The 16717-nt window shown below is 35.6% G+C and overlaps 1 protein-coding gene across 1 annotated transcript in view; it reads left to right on the top strand.

Moving 5' to 3' along the window:
• IL1RAPL2 (interleukin 1 receptor accessory protein like 2) overlaps positions 1-16717 on the top strand; it is a 1171118-nt gene that overhangs the window by 756710 nt on the left and 397691 nt on the right. The window lies entirely within an intron of this gene.

Consider the following 16717-nt stretch of genomic DNA (forward strand, 5'->3'; position numbering starts at 1 on the left):
ATATTTATTTTACAGGATGTGCCACAAGCCTGGCTCACTCCTCTTATTTAGAAGGGTAGTACCTGCTGAGACCATTTGGATTTGTTGAGTCCAGTGCAAACTGAAACAGTGACCTATCTGAATGACAGCCAGGTAAATGACAGAGGACAATGCCAAAAAGACTTATTAAGTTCAGGAGTTGAAATTGTGGTAAGCATTAGTGCCCATCCTCAAAGAAGTCTTCTCTGACTTTCCTGTGTAAGGCAGTTTTCTCTCTCCCCAATTTATGACGCTATATCAAACTCAACAAACCTTGGTAATGGATTGAATGATGTGAGTGAAGGAACAGAAGGAAGAATCAATAATGTCTTGGCCCTAGGATTATTATCTGGCTCACGGTAAGCTCTAAATAAATATCTGTTGAAAGAAAAAATAGCTGGGAATAATACACATTTTGTCACCCTCAGCCACACTATGCAGACTATAAAATTGATGCTTGTTTGCATCATTAGGTGGCCATATTTACATTAAAACCACAGTTTTAAGAGCCAAAAAAACCTGGGTTCAAATCCTGACTTCACCATTTGAGCTGTGAGACGTTAGGAGAGTTACCTAACTTCACTGAGTCTTTCTTTCTCTTCTTATAAAAAGGAAATCATCTCATACCACCCTCACAAGATGATGATGAAGATTAGATGAGATAATACATTTATCGTACTTAGAAGAATACCTGGCAGAAAGTATTCGTAGAGGGTAGTTATCGTTGTTGTCAGAATGTAATATACTTAAGTGTCTTGAAAATAGTAAATATTCAATAATTGTTGTCTAAAAGTATTATCATTATCATAATAGTTTTATATTAGTTAAATTATTTTCAGTAGAATGCTTATGGTGACAAAAATTACACTTTTTGATATTATTGAACACAAATTTTTAGTCTTAATTTCAGTAATTGTTATTTCTTAAAATATTTGGTATAGACATGGGATATCTTTGTATTTAAATCAATAAAGGGAATGGTTGTTGCTCTTATAATTTATGCAAATTGTTCATAAATGAGCAAATTAAAGCATTTATTTGTACTAACTCTGGTAGTTTGCTAAAAAAAAAATCAGGACAGGCTAAAAGAGGATATGGATATAATGGCTGCATTGTTTTTGCTTTTTTTGATAAACCATATTTCAAATTCATTCACAGACATTTTCGCTTTCATGAATCCAAGATATCTTCTCTAGTTTCTAAAAGTATGTATACACATATACACACACAAGGTATACATATACTCACACACTCACAATATTAAAATGTTTGGGCTAGGTGTGGTGGCTCATGCTTGTAATTCCAGCAATTTGGGAGGCCAAGGCATGAGGAGCTAGAGGAGGCTGAGGTGATAGGATTGCTTGAGCCCAAGAGTTTGAGGCTGCAGTGAGCTATGATTGCACCACTGCACTCCAGCACCTGGATGACAGAGCAATACCCTATTTCGAAAAAAAAAAAAAAGTTTGCTGCCTGCTGCCTAGGACCACAATGGAGAATGGAGAATAGTTGAAGAAAGTGCAGTACAGAAGTTTAGGCAAGTGGTAATTGTTGTTGGTACCCATAGATTGAGCCAATGCAACTTTGCAGGCTTTAGAAAGATACCGCTGCTGTTCTCCAGATTTATTTTCTAATTTCACCTTATATGTTTTTTTTTTTTACACAAACGTTTTTCTTTTACTGTCTCATAAATTTTATGTCAGTATGCTATGACTGGATATCTAGGAGGAAACAAAAATTGCATTGTTAAAAAGTTCAGTCTTTTTTTTTTTTTTTTTTCTTGAAAATGAGCTACTAATTGGGCACAGTGGCTCATGCCTGTAATCCCAGCACTCTGGGAGGCCGAGGCAGGCAGATCACTTGAGCTCAGGAGTTCAAGACCAGCATGGTGAACATAGTAAAACCTTATCTCTACAAAAAATACAAAAATTAGCTGGGCATTTTCCCACATGCCTGTAGTCTCAGCTACTCAAGACGATGAGGTGGAAGGACTGCTTGAGTCGGGAGGTTGAGGCTGCAGTGAGCTGTGTTCACACCACTGCACAGCTGGGCAACAGAGTGAGACCCTGTCTCAAAAAAAAAAAAAAAAAAAACAAAAAAAAAAAAAGAAAAAGAAAATGGATTGCTTTTTAATGCTATGGTTAGTGGTTAGCAAACCAATAGCATCAATCCAGAATCTTCATCGAATACCTATGGTGTGTCACATTCTAAGGGAGTAAATGGAGTAAGTATGAGACTTTGGCTCTGTAAGGAAGTAAGAAAAGTGAAAGACAAAATTCAGCAGAAGTAGAAGCTGACCGATAATGTAGTTGCCTATGGCCTCAGCAGATCTTACAGGGAGATCTGGAGTTAGGATGGGCCTCTGGATGATTATCCCAAATTGAAGCAAGGGGGCAAGGCTTTTGAATTCCTTCATCAGGCAGTCTTTGGTCATACGCCACTCCTGCCAAGGTGTCATCTTTGGGCATGCAGCTCCTTATAGCCAAGGACAATTCCCATTGTTGTGGCTCTAGCTTCAAGGATTGGTAACTTGATATTCTCAACAGTTGTGGGATAGGTGCATTGGCCCTAAAGAACCTACCCTGCACCAAGCACCAGAGCATTTACTATAAGGCATTGCAACTTGAACTGCCCTTTAAAGGTTGGATAGAATTTAAGTAGATGTAGAGGAGATTGACATACATGCATTCCTGGGTGGGAAATGGTATGGGAAAGGACAGGCTATACTGGAGACAGCAAATAAATCAGATTTTAATTCAGCTTATATTTATTGAATTACTACTTTGTAAAGGTACTATGTTGTGCTGGGAATTTTCATAATGTGGTACCTCATTTAATCATTATAACCCTTTGATTTAAATATTATTTCCATTTTATATATGAGGAAAATGTATCTCAGCATGGTTATGAATTGCCCAAAGCCACCCATGAGAAAAGTATTAGAGCTGGCACTCAAATCCAAGTTTCCTAGCTCTAAAGACTCTGCTTTTTCTGCTGCACTATGTTCATATGTCTAAAAATGGAAAATTACACTTGCAAATGGTGGCAGTAGATTATGGAGAGTCTATAGGATACATTCTGGTTCTTGGTCCCATACTTTATTGTTTTGGTCTCTAGTTGTCTCAGAAATTAACTGTAATTTAATAATAATAATACATTTAGTAATAGTAGTAGTTTTAATTACCATTGGTTATCTTGTTACTATGTTAAATTTACTTACTCTTTCTCTGTGGATTATTGCATTGACTCTTTACTGTAAATCTGAAAAAGGTAGTATTGTTTTTATTTTATGTATGAGGTAACTGAAACTTAGAAATTGTCCACAATCACATAGCAAGAATGTGACAAAGCTGACATTAGAACCCAGGTCTCTCTGACTCCTAAAGTCCATGATTTTAAGCACTACATTTTAAGCCTACCTCTTTGTATGTTTTATAGTCCTTTGTACATCACCGAGCACATGGTTGTGTGCTATTACTATACTTAACTATTACTTATCACCTTAGCAACTTGGGATAAGTAATTTTGTCTGTCTGCTTCAGTGTCTAAAATTTTTACTCAAGTGAAGCAATACCTACCCATGGCTAATGGGAATACTATATGAGACCAGAAAGAGAAGCAGTGAACTCAAAAAAATGGGCTTATACCTGATTTCTTTCAGGCTCTAGGCCTATGTCAATTGGATTGATTTTATTCATTGTTTCATGCCTACTCTTCATCCATCCTTTATTACAACAAATATTTATTGAGTCTTACTGTGTGCCCGTCACTGTTCTAGATGGTGGAAAAAAAAGGCAAAGTCCTGTCCTCATAGAGTGTATGTTCTAGAGAGTGAGACAGTTGATTCACTACTAAATGTATAAATAAATAATAACTCAAGATAGTAATAGGTGCTCTGGAAAAAAATTAAAGCCTGGAAGAGAATGGGAAGTGGCATAGGGTGGGGAAGGGGGCTGATAATTTAGATAGGGTGATCAGGAGAGGCTTTTTGATAAGATGATATAAAAGTAGAGACCTGTGGGAAGAAAAGTAAGACATACAGATATTTTGAGGAATAGTGTTATAGGCAGAGAAAATGAATAGCAAGTGTGAAAGCCCAGGGGTAGGAGCTTGACTGGCATGTTTGAGAGCCACCAAGATCCAATTAATGATATGTTATTATAATATTTTGCCAAATGACTCACCAGTGATATAAAAGATTTAAAAGCCCTTTCCAAAGTATTTTCCTGTAGAGCAGATTTGGAATGTGATGAAAGAGGGAACAGGACCAATGGGAAAATATTAAAGTGTTTGAAGCCAACTTATCAGGATGAAATAAATGAGATGGGCTATTTAATGACTATCTATAGCAGTTCCATGTAAGGTTTTTATAAAGAAGCAGTGGAATAGGCTTCTAAAGACTAAGCTCTTCCCTTTCTCTTAGGAAGTAGGTACAAATTAGAAAATTAATCAAGAGAGAATGTGGCGTCTGATGACATGAGAATTGTTTGAAGGTGGCAGGAGGCAGGAGGGTGGTTGAATTCAGTCAATAGTTGAGCAATTTACAAAAATAAATAGAATTGAGCAAATTCAGAACAGATTTAATCTCCATTTTATTTTCAAGCTAAACAAAAGATGCTGACATAAGGGGGAAATTACTCCAAAAATCCAGCTTTACTGACATATTTTGAGTCATCTGCATGAACAAAATGGTCCTAGAGACAAGTGTGAACTTGACTTTAAAGTGAATAGGCCTGGAAGTGTTTTCTGACGGAGAATTAGTTTGCTGCATTCGTTCAATATTTATTGATATAATATTTATATTCATGTTATTCCAAAATGGAGTTGAAGCAGATTGCAAAGCTATGTATGTAATCCACAACACAAAAACTAAGAGATGAAATCAGGAGGAAATAATAAGAATAGGAGAAATAAGATAAGGTCAAGTTTGGGTAAAATACATGTTTAAACTGTATGTCGTAGTTAGAGACCAGCAACACACATTTAGCGCTGAGACTTCTAGAAACAACTGAAAGAGTCCTGGAAACTGAGATAATAGACTTGTATTGTGTTAAACCACTAAACTCTGTTTCAAACCATTCCTTAGTTCTCAAGGGAAGACATGAGGATGGGATAAACCTCCAGGGGAATTGGGGTACTAACTTTCATAAAGATTTTTACTTCTTGAAGAGGGCTTAATTACAAGTCTATGTAGAAGCAGAATAAATGGGTTATGTGATTGTTTAAAGTTGCTGAAAGATCTTTCCTTATATGTAGAAACCTGTATTGGCTTTTGAGCTACTTGAATGTAGCAAACTAAATCTTCTGGAATAGCATCTGCCATCCTCTACATGGGACGCTCTTTTGTATGATACCCATCCACTCTTGCACTTTGAACATTTCAGGCCTTTACTGAGTATGTAATTACTGACTGCTAAACAATTATGTCATTTGCTGAATTCCTTTATCACCAGACACATAATCATCAGTTCAAAAACAATTAGGCAAGATTCTCATGGATCTTCAGAATGTCCTTAAAGCTTTTCGACTTATAATTAACACATATACTTGTCTTCTTTCCTTTAGCACACGTGAAACAGAATAGTGTTCCTGCTGTAGCATTTCCATCATTTGCCAATCTTCACTGTAATCCTTGAAAATGTGAAGGTGGATGGATGCATTTTACTTTACAATTCAGTGCGATAAAACCCACAGCTACTGTTCTAAGTTCCATTTAATTTAAAAGGGAAAGGACTACTTTTATTCCAAATTAATACTTTTTATCATGCAGGAGATTGATTGAATTATATAATTCTCTCAAATAAGGTAGATAATAAAATTTTAAGATATATTTTACAATTTCACTATTATATACTACCTAGAAGGCTAGCTATTTTTATTCCTTCACAGCCTGAGGGGGTAGGAAGTTTTATAAACTCCACCCCCCGGAAGACTACAGGTTCTATCCTCAACAGTAAAGGACGCTACGGTGTTATCAGTGAGAGAAAATATTCTGACTAAGCAGGTCTGTTACTTCACTAAAATATCGCTTATGCCTTCTAATCTCAACATTCCAGAAAATGTATTTAAAAAACAGGCAGGCTATCAGTAAAAAAGAAAAACAAAAATAAAGCTAAATATTCTGTTCAGTTAATGATCAATGTGATTTATTTATTTTTATTGTATATATTTGTAGGGAATAATGTGATATTTTGATCTATGTGTATATTGTAGAAAGAGTCTATCATCAAGCTAACATACCCGTTGTATGTTTTTGTGGTGAGAATGTTAACAATCTATTGTTTTACTAACTTTGAAATATACATTATTATTAACTGTGGTTATCATGCAGTGCAATAGATCAATAAAACTTATTTCTGCAGTCTAACAGAAACTTTGTACCCTTTGAGCAACATCTCCCCTTGTCTTATCCCTTTTCCTCCCCTCTCCTGTACCCTCTGGTAACCACCTTTCTACTCTCTGTTTCTATGAGATTAGATTTTTTAGATTTCACATATGAGTGAGGGCATGCAGTATTTGTCTTTTTGTGTCTGGCTTATTTCACTTAGAATAATACCCTCCAGATTAATCTATGTTGTCACAAATGACAGAATATCCTCATTTTTTAAGGCTGTATAGTATTGCATTATGTATATGTGTGTATAAATGTTATATATGTGTGTTTATATATATATGTGTGTATATATATATTTTTTTTTCTTCTTCATTCATTGATGAACACTTAGGTTGCTTCCATATCATTGCTATTATAAATAATGCAGCAATGAACAAGGGAATGCAGATATCACTTTGACATACTGATTACAATATTTTTGGATGTATGCCCAGAAGTGAGATTGCTATATCATATGGTAATTCTAGTTTAGTCTTTTGAGGAACCTCTATGCTACTTTTCAAAATGGCTGTAATAATTTACATTCCCACCAACAGTATAGAAGCGTTCTTTTTTCTCCATATCTTTGCCAACACTTGTTATCATTCATCTTTTTGATAATAGCCATTCTAACAGTTGTGAAGTGATACCTCATTATGAATTTAATTTTTATTTCTCTGATAATTAGAAATTTTGAGCATATTTTTTATATATCTCTTGGCCATTCATATCTCTTCTTTTAAGAAATATATATTTAGATCCTTTGCCCAATTTTTTAAACCTGGTTATTTGTTTTCTTGCTATTGAGTTATTTGAGTTCCTTACATGTTTTTGATATTAGCCCCTTATCAGATGTATTGTTTGCAAATATTTTCTCCTAATCCATGGGTTATCGCTTCACTCTGTTTCTTTTGCTCTGCAAATTCTTTTTAGTTTGATGCAATCTGATATATTTTTGCTTTTGTTGCCTATGCTTTTGTAGTCTTATTCAAGAAATCATTGGAGGTTTTCCCTGTGTTTTCTTATAGTGGCCTTACAGTTACAGGTCTTACATTTAAGTCTTTTATCCATTTTGATTTGATTTTTGTTTATGATGGAAGATGAGGGTCCAATTTTGTTCTTCTACATGTGGCTATTCAGTTTTCCCAACACAATTTATTGAAGAGACTATTCTTCCCCATTGTATGTTCTTGGCACCTTTATCAAAAATTAATTCATTATAAACACTTGATTTTATTTCTGTGCTTTCTGTCCTTTTCCATTGGTCAGTGTATCTGCTTTTATGCCAGTACAATGCTGTTTTGATTACAATAGCTTTATAGTATATTTTGAAATCAGGCAGCGTGATGCCTCCAGATTTTTTCTTTATGCTAAAGATTGCTTTGGCTCTTTGGGGTTTTTTTCTGGTTCCTTACGAATTTTAGGATTTTGTTTCTATTTTTGTGAAAAAATGATTTTAGAAATTTGATAGGGATTACACTGAATCTTTAGATTGCTTTGGGTATTATGGGTGTTTTAATAATATTCCTTCAATCCGTACAGGGTATATCTTTCCATTTATTTGTGTCTCCTTCAATTTTTTAATCAATGTTTTACAATTTTCAGTGTACAGATACTTCACCTCCTTGGATAAATTTACTCCTAATTATTTTTTGATGCTCTTGTAAATGATGTTTTAAAAAAATCAGATAGCTCATTGTTAATGTGCAGAAATGCTACTTATTTTGTATGTTGATTTGGTTATGTGCAACTTTACTGAATTTCTTTATTGATTCTAACAGTTTTTTGTGGAATCTTTAGGGTTTTTCTACATATAACATCATGTCATCAGCAAACAGAGACAGTTTCACTTTTTCCTTACCTATATGGATGCATTTTATTTCTTTTTCTTGCCTAATTGCTTTAGCTAGGACTTCCAGTACTATGTAGAATATAAAAGGCGAGAGTGTGCATCTTTGTCTTGTTCCTGCTCATCGAGGAAAAGATTTTAACTTTTCTTGTTGAGTATGATGTTAGCTATAGGCTTGTCATATATGGCCTTTATTGTGTTGAGGTACATTCCTTCTATACCAATTTTTCTGAGAGTTTTTTATTATGAACAGATGTTGAGTTTTATTGCATGCTTTTTCTGCATCTATTGAGACGATCATGTGGTTTTTGTCCTTCATTTTGTTAATATATAGTATGTCACATTTATTGATTTACATATGTTGATGTATCCTTGCATTCTTAGGATAGATCCTGCTTGATCATGGTGAGTGGTCTTTTTAATGTGCTATTCAGTTCAATTTGCTACTACATTGTTCAGGCTTTTTGCTTCTATGTTCATTAGAAATATTGGCCTGTAGTTTTGTTTTCTTGTGTCCTTGTCTGGCTTTGAAATCAGGGTGATGGTGTTCTTATAAAATAACTTTGGGAGTATTCCCTCCTCTTAGGGGAGAGTTTGAGAAAGATTGGTATTAGTTCTCTAAATATTTGGTAGAATTCAGCAGCAAAACCAACAGACTCTTGGCTTTTCTTTAATGGGAGATTTTTTATTACTGATTCAATATCCATACTCAGTAATGATCTTTTTAGATACTCTGTTTCTTCCTGATATGGTCTTAGCAGGGTACATGATTCTAGGAAATCATCCAGTCTTTTTAGGTTATCTAATTTGTTGATGTGTAGTTTGTCATAGTAGTTTATTACCTTCCTTTTTATTTTGTGGTATCAATTGTAATGTCTCCTTTTTTATTTAGGATTTTGTTTATATCTTCTCTTTTTTAATTTTTTTTGAGACAGTATTGCTCTGTCACCCAGGCTGGAGTGCAGTGGCATGATCTTGACTCATTGCAATCTCTGCCTCCTGGGTTCAAGCGATTCTCGTGCTTCAGCCTCCCGAGTAGCTGGGACTACAGGTGCACACCACCAGACCTGGCTAATTTCTTTCTTTTTTTTTTTTTTTTTTTAGACAGAGTTTCACTCTTGTTGCCCAGGCTGGAGTGCAATGGCACAGTCTCGGCTCACTGCACCCTGCACCTCCTGGGTTCAAGCAATCCTCCTGCCTCAGCTTCCTAAGTAACTGGGATTACAGGTGCCTGCCATCACGCCTGGCTAATTTTTGTATTTTTAGTAGAGATGGGGTTTTGTAATATTGTCCAGGCTGGTCTTGAACTCCTAACCTCAAGTGATCTGCCCACCTCAGCCTCCTAAAGTACAGGGATTACAGGCATGGGGCAGTGTGCCCGGCCTGTGTCTTCTCTTTTTTTCTTTGTTAGTCTAGCTAAAGGTATGTCAGTTTTGTTTATTTTTTCAAAAAAACAACTTTTAGTATTGTTGGTCTCTTTTTCTAGTTTCTTGTTTTTTTCTTCTTCTCTGATCTTTGTTATTTTCTTCTTTCTGCTAAGTTTGGGCTTAGTGTGTGATTTTTTCTAATTTCATAGGTTGTTTATTTAAAATTTTTATTTTTTTAAGTCAGGTTTTTTATCACTTTGAACTTCCCTCTTAAAACTGCTTTTGCTGCATTCCATAAAGATTGCTGTGTTGTTTTCATTTTATGTCAGGATATTTTTTATTTTTATTTTTATTTTTATTTCTTCTTCAACCCATTGGTTGTTCAGAAGTATGTTGTCTAATTTCCACATATTTGTGCATTTTCTAAGATTCATCCTTTTATTGATTTCTAGTTTTATGCCATTGCAGTCAGAAAAGATACTCAATATGATTTCAGTCTTCTTAAATTTGTTAAAATTTGTTTTATGGCCTAACAGATTATCTATCCTGGAATGCTTCATGTGTACTTGAGAGGAATGTGTATTTTGTTCCTGTTGGGTGAACTATTCTGTAAATATCTATTAGGTATTTTTGTCTAAAGTGTAGTTCAAATGCAATGTTTTCTTATTGATTATCTGTCTAGATGATCTGTCTAGAATTGAAACTGGGGTGCTTAAGTCTTCTGCTATTAGTGAATTGTAATTTATCTCTCCATTTAGATCTGTATTTGCTTGATTAGTTGCCCTGATGTTGGGCATATATATACTTGCAATTGTTATAACTTCTTGATGAACTTACCCCTTTATTATTATTTAATGACCTTCTTTATCTCCTTTTACAGATTTTGACTTAACATCTACATTATCTAATATAAATATAGTAACCTGCTCCCCTTTGCTTTTTATTTCTATGGAATATCTTTTCAGTACCTTCACTTTGAGTCTATATGTGTCTTTAGAGATAAAGTTTGTGTCTTGTAGGCAACATGTAGTTAGTTCTTGTTTTTTCTATCCATTCAGTCACACAGTGTCTTTTGATTGGAGAATTTAATTCATTTAAACTTAAGTCCTTACCTATCAATAATTACCTATTACTATTTACTTACCTATTGGCATTTGTTAATTGTTTTCTTGTTAATTTGAAGATCCTTTGTTCTTTTTTTCCTCTCTTGGTATCTTCCTTTGTGCTTTAATGATTTCTTTTAATTTTATTATTATTATACTTTAAGTTTTAGGGTACATGTGCACAATGTGCAGGTTTTTTACATCTGTATACATGTGCCCTGTTTGTGTGCTGCACCCATCAACTCGACATTTAACATTAGGTATATCTCCTAATGCTATCCCTCCCCCCTCCCCCCACCCCACAACAGTCCCTGGAGTGTGATGTTCCCCTTCCTGTGTCCATGTGTTCTCATTGTTCAATTCCCACCTATGAGTGAGAACATGTGATGTTTGTTTTTTTGTCTTTGTGATAGTTTGCTGAGAATGATGGTTTCCAGTTCCATCCATGTCCCTACAAAGGACATGAACTCATCATTTTTTATGGCTGCATAGTATTCCATGGTGTATATGTGCCATATTTTCTTAATCCAGTCTATCGTTGTTGGACATTTGGGTTGGTTCCAAGTCTTTGCTATTGTGAATAGTGCCGCAGTAAACATATGTGTGCATGTGTCTTTATAGCAGCATGATTTGTAATCCTTTGAGTATATACTCAGTAATGGGATGGCTGGGTCAAATGGTATTTCTAGTTCTAGATCCCCGAGGAATCACCACACTGACTTCCACAATGGTTGAAGTAGTTTACAGTCCCACCAACAGTGTAAAAGTGTTCCTATTTCTCCACATCCTCTCCAGCACCTGTTGTCTCCTGACTTTTGAATGATGGCCATTCTAACTGGTGTGAGATGGTATCTCATTGTGGTTTTGATTTGCATTTATCTGATGGCCAGTGATGATGAGCATTTTTTCATGTGTCTTTTGGCTGCATAAATGTCTTCTTTTGAGAAGTGTCTGTTCATGTCCTTCGCCCACTTGTTGATGGGGATGTTTGTTTTTTTCTTGTAAATTTGTTTGAGTTCATTGTAGATTCTGGATATTAGCCCTTTGTCAGATGAGTAGGTTGCAAAAATTTTCTCTCATTTTGTAGGTTGCCTGTTCACTCTGATGGTAGTTTCTTTTGCTCTGCAGAAGCTCTTTAGTTTAATTAGATCCCATTTGTCAATTTTGGCTTTTGTTGCCATTGCTTTTGGTGTTTTAGACATGAAGTCCTCGCCCATACGTATGTCCTGAATGGTATTGCCTAGGTTTTCTTCTAGAGTTTTTATGGTTTTAGGTCTAACATTTAAGTCTTTAATCCATCTTGAATTAATTTTTGTATAAGGTGTAACGGAGGGATCCAGTTTCAGCTTTCTACATATGGCTAGCCAGTTTTCCCAGCATCATTTATGAAATAGGGTATCCTTTCCCCATTTCTTGTTTTTGTCAGGTTTGTCAAAGATCAGATGGTTGTAGAGATGCGGCATTATTTCTGAGGGCTCTGTTCTGTTCCATTGATCTATATCTCTGTTTTGGTACCAGTACCATGCTGTTTTGGTTACTGTAGCCTTGTAGGATAGTTTGAAGTCAGGTAGCGTGATGCCTCCAGCTTTGTTGTTTTGGCTTAGGATTGACTTGGCAATGTGGGCTCTTTTTTGGTTCCATATGAACTTTAAAGTAGTTTTTTCCAATTCTGTGAAGAAAGTCATTGGTAGCTTGATGGGGGTAGCATTGAATCTATAAATTAGCTTGGGCAGTATGGCCATTTTCATGATATTGATTCTTCCAACCCATGAGCATGGAATGTTCTTCCATTTGTTTGTGTCCTCTTTTATTTCATTGAGCAGTGCTTTCTAGTTCTCCTTGAAGAGGCCCTTCATGTCCCTTGTAAGTTGGATTCTGAGGTATTTTATTCTCTTTGAAGCAATTGTGAATGGGAGTTCACTCATGTTTTGGCTCTCTGTTTGTCTGTTATTGGTGTATAAGAATGCTTGTGATTTTTGTACATTGATTTTGTATCCTGAGACTTTGCTGAAATTGCTTATCAGCTTGAGGAGATTTTGGGCTGTGACGATGGGGTTTTCTAGATATACAATCATGTCATCTGCAAACAGGGACAATTTGACTTCCTCTTTTCCTAATTGATTGCTTTGGGCAGTATGACCATTTTAATGATATTGATTCTTCCTATCCATGAACATGGAATGTTTTCCATTTTTTTTGTGTCATCCCTGATTTGTTTGAGTAGTATTTTGCAGTTCTCATTATAGAGATCTTACACCTCCCTGGATAGCTGTATCCCTAGGTATTTTATTTTTTTGTGGCAATTGTCAATGAGCTTGTATTCCTGATTTGGCTTTTGGCTTGGTTGTTGTTGGAGTATAAGAATTCTAGGCCAGGCACGGTGGCTCACGCCTGTAATCCCAGCACTTTGGGAGGCCAACGTGGGTGGATCACGAGGTCAGGAGATCGAGACCATCCTGGCTAACATGGTGAAACCCCGTCTCTACTAAAAATACAAAACATTAGCCGGGCACGGTGGTGGGCGCCTGTAGTCCCAGCTACTCGGGAGGCTGAGGCAGGAGAATGGCGTGAACCTGGGAGACAGAGCTTGCAGCGAGCCGAGATGGCACCACTGCACTCCAGCCTGGGCAAAAGAGCGAGACTCCGTCTCAAAAAAAAAAAAAGAAAAAAAGAATTCTAGTGATTTTTTACCCTGAGACTTCACTGAAGTTATCAGCCTAAGGAGCTTTTGGGCTAGGAGTATAGGGTTTTCTAGATATAAAATCATACCATCTGCAAACAGGGAGAGTTCAACTTCCTCTCTTCCTATTTGGATGCTCTTTATATCTTTCTCTTGCCTAATTGCTCTGCCCTGTAATAGTACTCCGTCTTGACAGAGTCAGAGTCCCTAGGCCAGTCAGACTTTTGCCAGATGTCCTAAAGAGCAACAATCTGAGCTGGGCATGGTGGCTCATGCCTGTAATCCCAGCACTTTGGGAGGCTGAGGCAGCTGCATCACGAGGTCAGGAGATCAAGACCAGCCTGGCCAACATGGTGAAACCCTGTCTCTACTAAAAACACAAAAATTAGCTGGACGTGGTGGCACATGCCTGTAGTCCCAGCTACTCAGGAGGCTGAGGCAGGAGAATCACTTGAATCTGGGAGGCGGAGGTTGCAGTGAGCCGAGATTGCGCCACTGCACTCCAGCATGGGCGACAGAGTGAGACCTGTCTCAAAAACAAACAAACAAACAAACAACAACAACAATAAAACAAAACAACAACCTGTACCTGCTATATTTTTCAGGCTGTTTCAGAAAAAGGCAAAAGTAATAATTCATTACTTGAAACTAGACTTGACTTTCTGGGAATTGGTTAACTTGTTTGAAGAAAATATATTAAACATTTATTGCCTCATTGCTTGCTTTCAAGATATTTTTCTATGCCTTCATTTATGAGAAGCTAGCTCAGTTTGTTGAAATCCATCAATGATTTGAACTATAACATTCATAGTGTTCTTTATAACCCAGAACTTGATAACATAATGATATTTATTGTTCTCTAGTTTTTTCATGTGCACAAGTCTTGTCCTGCCAACTGTTTCATAAGTTTTTCAAAACCAAAGCTCGTGTCTTCTAATTATTTCATGGTTTTTCTTTCCTCACAATATCTAGTACAGTAAGCACTTAATAATTATTTCTTAACAAAACAAGATCTGCATGTGGGCTGTGTAGCTTGGCTCAATTCTTACATTCCAGTTTGTGCCATTAACCCCAACTAGCTTTCTAGGAAGACTTGTCACATGGGGCCTGGGCAACGAAGATTAGATGATTAAGAAAAGCCAGGCTTCATTGCTACACAGAAAAACTGAAGGTCCTATGCTACTGCTCAGATGTGAGTATCTCAGTTCATACAGATAATATACTTATTGAGGCTAGTTGGTCCCAGTAAGTTTAGGGTTCTGCATGTATCCTTAACGTGCTCTTTGTGAACCATTGACAAGGCATTCACAAATTAGGCCAAGTGCTCTCCCAAGTCATGGTTTACATGTTTGCTTTGAGAGATTTACTCTTCCTTCTGGCAAGTATTCTTCCCTCTTCTTCCTGTAAGAAATATGAAATTTGTCTCTGGTCATGAAGGTTTTATATTAATCTATTTCTCAATATTTACTGGGGAAAATCCCTTTTTCTGCTGCTGCTGCTTTGATTGGCTGAAAAATGGCAGCTACCTTACTCTGGAGCTTCTAAGTCCGCTTCTCAGCATTTCTCAAATACCTGAGACTTTGTTGTTCTTCATAGTAAAAGATAAACCCTTAGACCCTTTTTTTTTGTTTTTCAGAAATTATCACTATTCTAAAAGAGCCACTGAGTTACTAGTCTGGATATTTTAAATAAATATGTATTTCTGTTATTCTTTTCCAAGTCATATCAGCATAATAGGAGTAGGTATATGCAAGGAAAACTAGTTATTGATTAAAGAGGGTTTTGGAGTGGTCTAATTGTCTTTTTAATGATATCAACCTATAGGAAATTCTTAAAGTGAAATTTGAAGTAATTTTGTCTTATTGAACAATCTATATGTTGATTGTCAATCAGTGGACAAAATTACCAAATCAGCTATGCCATTCATCATTTGACACATTAATTTATTAATTTTTTCAGTTAATCAGCTTTATAAATTCAAAAACAAATGCATATATACAGTGAATAAAATGTTCAAGCAACATAAACATTGCAGGTAACAAAAGTAATTCCATCTTCTGCCCCACACTGTCAGTCCTGCTTTGAGAGGCAACCACTCTTAACAGATTTTTTGTATAAACTTTCCCCAAATTTCTATAGTTATACAAGCTTAGAGGATGTGTCTGTGTTGTCTATACATTTTTTCTTTTACACAAATGGGGGCAAACTTGACATTAAGTTCTACACTTTGTGTTTTCTCCTTCTCTTCATAATGTGTTTTAGAGATTTCATATCAGCATAGATTGATCTAATCATTTCTTCAAATTGCTGCCTGTAATTTCATTACATGGATATTCCATAATTTATTTTTGTCAGACTCTTCCCCAAATTGATGAATATTTAGGGGTATGTGTGTGTGTATGTGTGTGTGTGTGAGAGAGAGATGAATACTGAGATAATTTTAAGTATTTAATTGCTCTATACCTAAATTTGCCAAACAGACTGGATTTCATATTTGTTAATCTGATCTTTTTCTTGGTATTTGAAAGTCATGCTAGTTAGAAAAAAAACCAGTAATTTTAATTCTGTACATATTTATGAAGGTTTATGCTGCATCCAGCACTTTGCTAGATACTATTGAATATAAGAAAGTTATAAGACAAAGTTTCTGCCCATACATATTTTTCTCTGTAGTTTAGAAGACCAGGTTTACTCATGTAAAATAATTAGTGAATCATATGAGATGGAGTACCATGAAAAAGAAACTCCAATGTGAACTTACTTAGGTACTCATTATAAACAAAATCTGATGTTCAAAGGCCCCTGTTTCTTACAATAACTATTGAGCCTCAGTTAACCAGAAATTTATGAACATCCATTTCCTGACTTTTTGCTTTAAACTTTTTCTCCACTCTGTTTCTAGCACAAAAGTTTGCCTGCTGTGTTGCAGAAATAAATTTATGTTGTCCTCTGCCATAAAGTGATATATTTAATATTTTTATTCTTTGTTTTTGAAAATTATATTGTAAGTTCCTAAAAACATTCTATTAAACAATTAGACATTTTGTTATTAAAAATAAATAAATAAATAAATAAATAAATAAATAGGCAGGCTCCCATCATAGCAGTAAACTGTGTGTGTAGGCCAGTTGAAGAATATCACACTTGGAAAATAGACTGATTTTGGGAGATATTTGAGGTTTAACCTAAACTCAAACTTGAAGACCATTTGAAGACTATGAAGATGCTTTCCTCCCAGAGAAATGACTATAAAAAGTAAGCAAATCTGGAATTAAAATCTTACAAATTGAAATAATATTTCTCTATAACAAGGCCATTTTGCCATCAAAA

The sequence above is a fragment of the Nomascus leucogenys genome, chromosome X, assembly GCF_006542625.1.
Source record: "Nomascus leucogenys isolate Asia chromosome X, Asia_NLE_v1, whole genome shotgun sequence".
Lineage (NCBI taxonomy): Eukaryota > Metazoa > Chordata > Mammalia > Primates > Hylobatidae > Nomascus > Nomascus leucogenys.